The sequence below is a fragment of the Adiantum capillus-veneris genome, chromosome 30 (assembly GCF_014529385.1).
Source record: "Adiantum capillus-veneris isolate H3 chromosome 30, ASM1452938v2, whole genome shotgun sequence".
In the NCBI taxonomy this organism is placed as follows: Eukaryota; Viridiplantae; Streptophyta; class Polypodiopsida; order Polypodiales; family Pteridaceae; genus Adiantum; species Adiantum capillus-veneris.
Genome location: NC_140960.1, coordinates 66070792 through 66080383, shown reverse-complemented (window position 1 = coordinate 66080383; position 9592 = coordinate 66070792). Strand labels below are relative to the sequence as shown.

The 9592-nt window shown below is 39.9% G+C and overlaps 1 pseudogene; it reads right to left on the bottom strand.

The window, feature by feature from the left end:
* Positions 1-7865: 7865 nt before the first annotated feature.
* Positions 7866-9294, bottom strand: LOC147418114 (uncharacterized; annotated as a pseudogene).
* Positions 9295-9592: the final 298 nt, after the last annotated feature.

Genomic DNA, 9592 nt, shown 5'->3' with positions numbered 1-9592 from the left:
AAAGCTAGATGCAAAGTCCAAAAAGTGTTTCTTCATTGGCTATGGAGAAGGTGACTTTGGGTATCGCCTATGGAATCCTGAAGATGGTAAAGTCTTTAGGAGTAGGGATGTAACTTTTAACGAACAAAATATGTACAAAGATTACTTGGAAAGAAAACAAGCAAAAGAAATAGGTGATGAGTACATGGAGCATGAGGATGGTGAAGACTCAAGGACTGCAAACAGTGACAATGTGCAACAACGTCAACCAAATAAGGAGTCTCAACCTATTCCCCAAAGATTTATAAGAGCAAGTAGACCTCCAGAAAGGTTCGTTCCTTTCTTCAACCATCTCTTGATCTCAGATTCTAGAGAGCCAAAATCATATGAAGAAGCTATGCAACACAAATCGAAAGAAGAATGGATGAAGAGCATGCAAGTGGAGATGGACTCATTACATTGCAATCAAACATGGGAGTTGGTTGAGTTGCCTAAAGGTAAGCGGGCACTTTAGAACAAATGGGTGTATAAGCTACAGGAAGAAGAAGGTGGGAAGAAAAGGTACAAGTCTAGGCTTGTGGTAAAATGGTTTTCTCAAAAGAAACGTATTGACTTTAATGAAATATTTTCTCATGTTGTAAAAATGAACTCAATTAGGCTTGTCTTAAGCCTTGTGGCTACTCATGATCTAAACCTTGAGCAAATGGATGTAAATACGGCATTCCCTCACCCTCACGATGACTTAAAGGAGTAAATTTACATGCTTCAACCAAAGGGGTATAAAGTAAAAGGTAAGGAGAAAATGGTTTGCAGACTAAAGAAGAGCTTGTATGGTTTAAAGCAAGCATCAAGACAATGGTACTTGAAGTTTGATTGATGGATGTTGGATCATGGATTCACAAGATGCAACTCGGATCATTGCGTCTACACGAAGAATTTGGGAGATGGGAAGTTCATCATGCTAATGTTGTATGTTGATGACATGATGATTGCAAGTGCTAACATGTAGGACATCAAAGACCTAAAAGAGTTGTCTAAATCTTTTTCAATGAAAGATTTAGGTGTTGTAAAGAGGATACCTGGTATGAAGATATCAAGGGAAATGACGAAGAAGACAATAAAGCTATCTTGAGAGGATTACATCAAGAAGGTACTAGAAAGGTTTGCAATGAAAAATGCAGAAACGGTTTCTATACCTTTGGCTGGTCACTTTAAACTAACCAAGGATATGTGTCCAAAGACACAAGAGGAGATAGCCTATATGTCTAAATTTTCATATGTTGCAGTGGTAGGTTCTCTTATGTATGCTATGGTCTAGACAAGGCCAAACATTGCACATGCAATGGGAGTTGTAAGTAGGTTCATGGACAACCCGGTAAAGAGCACTGGCAAGCTGTGAAGTGGATAGTTAGGTATCTAAAAGGGACAACACCAAACGCTTTGTATTTTGGAAGAATTGATATTTTTTTAGAAGGGTATAATGAGCAGATATGGCAGATGACAAAGATACTCAAAGTAGAACTACTGGATATGTATTCACGATTGGAGGCTCATCAATAAGCTGGGCTTCAAAGCTGCAGAAAGCGGTCTCACTTTCTACCACATAAGCAGCGTATGTAGCAATGACGGAGGCAAGCAAAGAAACTTATGGCTTCACAGATTCTTAGAAGACTTTGGATTCAAACAAGAAAATTGTGTCTTGTACAATGATAGCCAAAGCGCTATGCATCTTGCAAAGAACTCAGCCTTTTATTGAAGGACAAAGCACATTCAGGTGAGATATCACTTCATATGCACTCTTTTGGAAGAGGGACAACTAAAGCTAGGAAAGGTGCATACAAGTGAAAATCTTGTAGAAATGTTTACAAAGGTGGTCAACAAGGAGAAGTTGAGCTTTTGCTCATTTTCAATCGGCATTCAAGGATAAGAAGCCAAGATGGAAAACAGTCACAGGTTTGGTTTGGAGATTAGTCTCCAAGTGGAAGATTGTTAAGTATGGAGCCTGATTTAACTTTTGTAATTTTTTGCGGTAAAAACGCACATTTGTAAGGCCCCTACTATGAGGAGAAGCCATTGTGCGTGAAGAAAAATCACTCGTCAGAAACCAAAATCACTCGCCGGAAACCAAAATTCTTCGTCGGAATATCCCTTTTTGCTGAAATATTATGGCCGGTCGGCGGGGCTGAATAGTGGTTGGAAAACGACCAGTTGGTTGGCCGGTTGGTCGGTGGCCGGTAGTCAATGGCCGATGGCTGGTGGCCAATTCAAAAGTGGAATTTTCTTCTCAAGGGAAGCCACACATGGGCAGATTGAAGGGTCCGATTTGGACTTATCTACAAAAGGGCGGCTACCCATGGCTATCTCTCATGAGAGAGAGTAGCCCTTTTGGCCTATAAAAGGAGGCCATTTCTACACACATTTCACAATGTGAAGTTGATGAAACAAGGTGGGTGTGAGGTGGTGAGAGTGAAGCAAGGCAAGAGCTCTATTAAGGGTATAATCCCTTTGTAACCTACTTCTTGTTTGAAGTACTAAAGCCATTAAGTGGCTGCTTTCCCGTGGATGTATCTCACATTGGGTGAACCACGTATATCGTGTGTACTCTCTCTCTCTCTCTCTCTACTCTTTAATCTCTTGCTGTGACCAAGTGTGTGTGTGTGTGTGTGTGTGTGTGTGTGTGTGTGAGTGAGAGAGAGAGAGAGAGAGAGAGAGAGAGAGAGAGAGAGAGGGGGTGAGAGGGATATCATACCAGCACTAGAGAGAGAGAGAAAAGGGAGAATTAGCATTGGTCTTACAATTAGCAAATGACAAAGCGACAATCAATAAAGTCCACAATTGAGAATCGACATGGATGTCTAAAAAATCAAGAATTGACATAATTGAAAAAGTTTGATCCGTTGAGTCTGAGGCAGAAGGTGTGCAAGCCCAAGGCAAGAGCGGACCTCAACAGACAACAAAGGTGAATGATGGGAGGCGACTCTGGAAAGTCTTGGCTATCTTTGAAGGTCTCTATGTTAGATTTCTTGCTCTTGCCTTTGGGTTGACTTAGAATTCAAAGGTGAATCTCAAAATTCATAGGTGGGATTGCACTTAACCTAGGTTTTTCCAAGCACTTAAAAAAAAAGAAACTTTTTTAAAAAAATCTCAAAAATTTGTAAGGGGGGTGGCATTAAATTGGAGTGAGGCACAATACTTCCTCCCAAAAACTTGGTGGGATTATACTAAACGTAGGTTTTTTCCTCCAATTGTTGTGGGTGTCCTAATCTTCAAATTAAATCTTACGAGTGTGTGGCCCATCCTATGGATGGAGAGAGAGACGCAGAGAGACCCTTTTATTGGTTGCCAATACACTCTCTTTCTTGCATTGTCTTGGTCTCCAACTTCCATCCCCTCCTAGCCCTTTCCTTATGTCACATGGCAGGGGCCTCCAAGGTGCACTAGATATAGTCGAGAAAATTTGTAGGTGGGATTATACTAAACCTAGGTTTTCCTCGAGCACTCGGATACACAATAGTTTTTTGGTTTTATTCAATAATCCATTATCTATACTCTTTATAATGTAGCTTGAAAAATTATAGCAAGGAGAGGGCCTCCATGTGTCGCCTTTTGGTTGATTTGCATGGCATGTTGGATCAACACCGAAATTGAGCTGTTGAGTCCTTGTTGGGTCGTCCTCCTTGTTGTAGACGCATTAAAGAGCCTTCAAGTAGTCCAGATTTGATGCAAGTCTTTTCTTTCCCAATAACCTACAATAATCAAAAGCGTACGCCTGACAACTTGTTAACATGTTTTTGTGTGTGTGTGTGTGTGTGTGTGTGTGTGAGAGAGAGAGAGAGAGAGAGAGAGAGAGAGAGAGAGAGAGAGAGAGAGAGAGAGAGAGAGAGAGAGAGAGAGACCCCGTAGCTTGTGCAAATCGAGCCTTCTCCAAAAAACGTGAAAACTACAGTAGACAAAATTGTATGCATGACAGCTTGTTTGTGTGTGTGGACGCATACGCGTGTGCACTCTGTGTGTGTCACCATCACCAGGTGTGTCAGAGAGAGAGAGAGAGAGAGAGAGAGAGAGAGAGAGAGAGAGAGAGAGAGAGAGAGAGAGAGAGAGAGAGAGAGAGAGAGAGAGTTGGGAGGCGTTGTAGCACGACCTAATCGCAATCCACACAAAATTATCAAATCCGTGGATTGGCAACCCGGCTAGGGCATGGAAGCACGAGCATCGGATGAATAGAAATAGAGGGTTCAAGAGATCACCTCTCCAATGCAAGTAGAGATTAGCCATGGCAAGACTAGCTCTAAACCCACTCTAATCACTAATCAATCAATCTTCTACACACATCAAGTCCACCGAAGTCCAACTTACCATAGACTAAAAACCCCAAGTACACTAATGATAAGCACACACTAATTACCACATTTCAATCACGGCACTTCATCAAGAGCTACACACACAAGGTGAATAGTGCTAGAGCTTCATAAAAACCTCTAGCACTACACACACACACTAATTACAAGATTAAGACCCAAATTAATCAACCTAATTAGTGATGCTAAATCTCAAAAATCGAATGCTTATGGAAGACTAGGAGTGGTTAATAGCAAGACGTACATACATCTCTCAAATCTAGAATAATGAAAGTGTAATACTACTTCATGACAAGATGAAATGTAGAGAAGAAGTAGACTAATGAGAAAATAAGGATTAGATTAATCAAGAAGAAAGTTACTCTAATTACAATGGTTAGCACTAGCCTCTCAAGCATAGACATTAAGCTCAAGGCTAGGTCATAGAGTGAACACTCAACACAGAGGGAGCTCTCAAAAGTGGATCCTCAAGAGTGGATACTCAAGAATGAAGACTCCTTGTATAAAGGCTTCCTTTTAAAGGATTTCACCACAATCCCTTCTACTATGGGTTTAAGCTTGAGCCCTCAAACTAGCATTTACAACTTTGAAACTCCAAGTGAGCCCAAGACTTATACAAAGTGAGTGGAAATATTATGCACAACCATAGATATCTCCCGCTTGATGCATATTTGGTGTAGCTTGTGTTAGCCACTGCTAACACACACACACACACACACACACACACACACAGAGAGAGAGAGAGAGAGAGAGAGAGAGAGAGAGAGAGAGAGAGAGAGAGAGAGAGAGAGAGAGAGAGAGAGACCATTCACCTATTCAAACATGGGGGTACATTCTTATCCATGCACTATCCCACTATCCCATCATCATCAATGGAACTTTCCTGTACATAAGAGCATTGTGGGGGCCAATGTGGCAAGAGATATTTATCTACATGTTATGATGGTATTCAAACAACTGAAGCAAAATTTCCAAATGGGTCCTTTTCATGTAATGGTAAATACAAAAAGACCTTAATTGGGGATACAAGGATGTAGTTTTCAAGCATTGGATGCATTTAATGGGCTTCTTCTGTAGCTAGCAATGTTTTTTTCTCTTTTAAGAGCCACTACCTCCAGCTACTTCAACTGCACATATTTGGAGAAGATATAGATATTTATATCTATGTCAAGGTGTGTGTGTGTGTGTGAGAGAGAGAGAGAGAGAGAGAGAGAGAGAGAGAGAGAGAGAGGAGAGAGCATGCTTATGGCATCATTTTGAGGCATATAAAATTTATTGAACGACAAGTCAATCTAGAATTGATATATATATATATATATATATATATATATATATATATATATATATATATATATATATATATATATATATATATATATATATATATATATATATATATATATATATATATATATATATATATATATATATATATATATATATATATATATATATATATATATATATATATATACAAAAGTGACCCTGAAGCATGGCACCGACCAAAACTTGTATTGCTTCAACCAATAGAGGGTAGCCTATCTATTGGCAAGTCATGGTTTTGGTAGCATGGCACAACAATAGCAAGTTGGTAAAGATTGGGTACATCATCATTGGTTGATGGGCAGGGAGATATGGGTAGTTTGAATTTATTAGAAGTTGTGTGAAGGATGAGTCGGTCACAACTGATTGGCTAAAAGCACTCCATGTGCTCAATATGAGAGAGAGAGAGAGAGAGAGAGAGAGAGAGAGAGAGAGAGAGAGAGAGAGAGAGAGAGAGAGAGAGAGAGAAGGTATAGCTATGCATTATTATCTTGCTAGAGTAATTCCAAGGACCACAATTCCATTCTCCTCACATGTGGGCAAGCAAACACACATATACACACACACACCTACTTATATATGACTCAGTGTGCGTGCGTGCGTGTGTGTGTGTGTGTGTGTGTGTGTGTGTGTGTGTGTGTGTGTGTGTGAGAGAGAGAGAGAGAGAGAGAGAGAGAGAGAGAGAGAGAGAGAGAGAGAGAGAGAGAGAGAGAGAGGAAAGAGATCCAATTTCCATGCTTATCTTGGCCATAGCAACACACGGGTCACATACTAGCATGATGTGGAAAGTAATCATTCCGAACAAGCCGTTACATTATTACATAGATCAAAATCTCTTGTGCCTTGCCCTTCCCTTTTTTTGTTTTTGCAAAACTCACAATTTATTAGTGAGTTGTATTAATTACATCATAAAATTACAAAACAAAAGTTCAGGCCAAGCTATGAGGTGCTAGAGATTACAAGTTGGATGTCTATCACCTCTCATCAAAGATTATCATCATTGGCTTAACAAAGTAGGTGAACTATAGTTCTAGGGTTTACTTATGGCAGGTTGAAAACACAGCATGGGTAGCCCTTGACCAATTTTTTGAGTCTTTCTTGTATCTGAGCATAAAGATCGCCACTCTACTTTCTTATATAATCTTTGATAATCTTGCCACCTCAAGGTCTCCTTCAAACACATGGCGATGAAAGAAGAAGTACCTGGCAGTTAGAGTGCAGATGAGAAGAGTAGGCCTTCCTCAAATCTTTCCACCAAGGAACAGATCAGTCTTGAAGAATCTGATATGCCATGTCCTTTGGACCCACTTGCAAATTTTCTGTGCTAGGCCTCTGATTTCCTGGCATTCTATGAATAGGTGGGCTAGATCCTCACTAGCTATCCTGCACCCCAAGCATTGATCTAACCCAATCCCTTCTGTTAGTAGAGCACCGACATTATCTTCCATTAAAAAACTTCATAAATTTGGCTTCTAGATGTTCTCCATGAATTCCTCCCATCGTTCATCCGGCCATGAGTCTCTTCCATATTTTGTTAAGGGGGCTAGACAAATTATTCTCGCATATGATTGCATGGTATATGACTTTCAAACTGCGTTGCATTTATTCGACCGATTAATGCAATTTTTATCGAATAACTTGTCATTATTTGCGTATTATTGTAAAATACGTGAATTTTTTGAATAATTTACGATCGATACTTTATTGAGCGATAGTTTATCGATCGGTTTGATATCAATCGATACGGTTGTATAAAAAATAATTTTGTTTGATACGTTTTCGATCGATTTTGATTTTGGAGCTTTCTATTTGTCACAGAGCTCACACTCTCTACCTCATACTTTCGAGATGCATTGTATTCTCTCTATGTTTATGGCAATGAATTTGTTCTAGAGTTGCTAATTGATGACTTTCTTAAGAGTCAAGAAATGTCTTTTTATTTGATTTCCAAGCAATGTCCTCAATACTTATGTTTATGTGAATTCTCTTCAATACTTTATTTTGTTGCTACTAAATAAAAAAAGTGAGATATATAAATCAATAAGGAGTTACAATGAGAAAAAGTGAGATACATTATCATGAAAATATGTTTACATTTCACCATCTATCACAGGCACTAGGTCATCAACCTCTTCGTTGTCTGAACATTCTGTAGCCACTTCCCACTCCATCTCATCATCACTACACCTCTGTTCCGCCACAATTTCATGAGTTTGAAGCACTCCAAAGTGTACTTCGGTCGCACGTGTGGGATATCTTTGTGGGTGCATGAAGGAGACGCATGTTACGAAAGACGTACACAAGGTCTGTGGCACGAGCAGGACTTAAGTGATTTCTGCGCTTTGAGTGCACAAAGTCATAGGAAGACCAATTGTGCTCACAACTACCACTAGATGCCGCGACCGAAAGCACCTTGGTCGCCACGTGTTGTAACTCAACTACATCTCCTCCATATTCTTTCCATCATACTGGGCCTGAAATCTATTTTACGCCATTAAGAACCCAAGGAACTTCGAAAGTTCTTTTCTTATCAGCATAATCCACCCTCTGCTGGAATGCATCCATGCCATCGTCGCCTGGCAACAACTACGAGTAGACGTTTCTAAAGTCTCCCATCACCTCTTGGTTGGAGGCTTGTCCGTTCATCTGGAACTTTGGATGCAAGACAAATGCAACACCATGCAATGGTGTGTGAATTTGAGCCCATCGTTTTGCCACAAGATGCATGATTTGTGATCTCTCTCTTGCACTGTAGTGGTTGTATTCTTTGGTTTGACGCAACACCTTAGACATGATCAAACAAACCTTACCAGTGATAAACTTATCTGTGTTGACAACCCTTAGTAGTGCCACATAAGGCTTACTAACCCCAACAAGTTTGTCAATGTTCCGCCAAAAGAGAGGAGATTGCACCAAGGACACACATTTTTGAGCTACTTTGCGATGGCTTGGATACTTGCTGAGCCAAGCCTCCCAACAGCGATCTACAATAGTAACTTCTGTAAGAGCCGCTTGCACTTCAATGAGATTATTCAAAACATAGTATGATGTAGCGAATCGTGTGGCACAGAAGATTTGAAGTGCTTTTTTCGGAGACTTGGAGCGAAATAAAGCATATGTAAACTGATGTTCCCGTATAAACTTGACTATGTGATTGGCGTCAATAAGAACCTATTTTATGAATGATAATTTGCCCATATCCTTTAGAAGTAAATTCAGGGTGTGAGCTGCACATCCAATCCATGTAATTTCTGAGTACTTTTCCATAATGGCTAAACTCGCTCCTTTGTAGTTTGAAGCATTATCTGTAACAATAGCTGTCACATTCTTTGGTCCACCCAATCAAGCAATAGCTCTCTCATATACCTTTATCAAGTATATGTCTTCTTTTTCAATGAGGTATCAATGGCCTCCAAAAACATTGCACCTTTGGACAAATTACCATGACATTCATCAATGGTTTTTTCTGACAGATGGTCCATCCGTCAAGGGCAATGGTACAACCAAATGCTGGAACAAAGTCAAGCAATGTTTGCCTGAGAATCGCTTTTGTACTGCTCTTCACTTTGTCAAGATACTCTGTTCGTATTTTATTATAATTAGGATAGATGAATACTTTTTTTGCAGTTGACATTAGGGCATATTTGAAAATAGAATTTCTTATGAAATAGAATGAGATTCCACAAGCCATGAAGGCTTGTGTCACTTTAGATACAATTCGAGCATGTCCTGTTGAGTGAATGCTGCCTGTAGAGTCCCAAGCGTACCGGCTTTGCTGGATGTCCTGGGACTAGCATCTTTCCCTCCCATGGCACCATTTGGAAAAGTGTAAGGACTTTGAGGTGTTCGGGTTGTTCCCATTGAAGGTCCTTGGTTAGCTCGCATGTCTTCTTGATCCACACTCACTTATTCTATATTGACAGATGACGTAC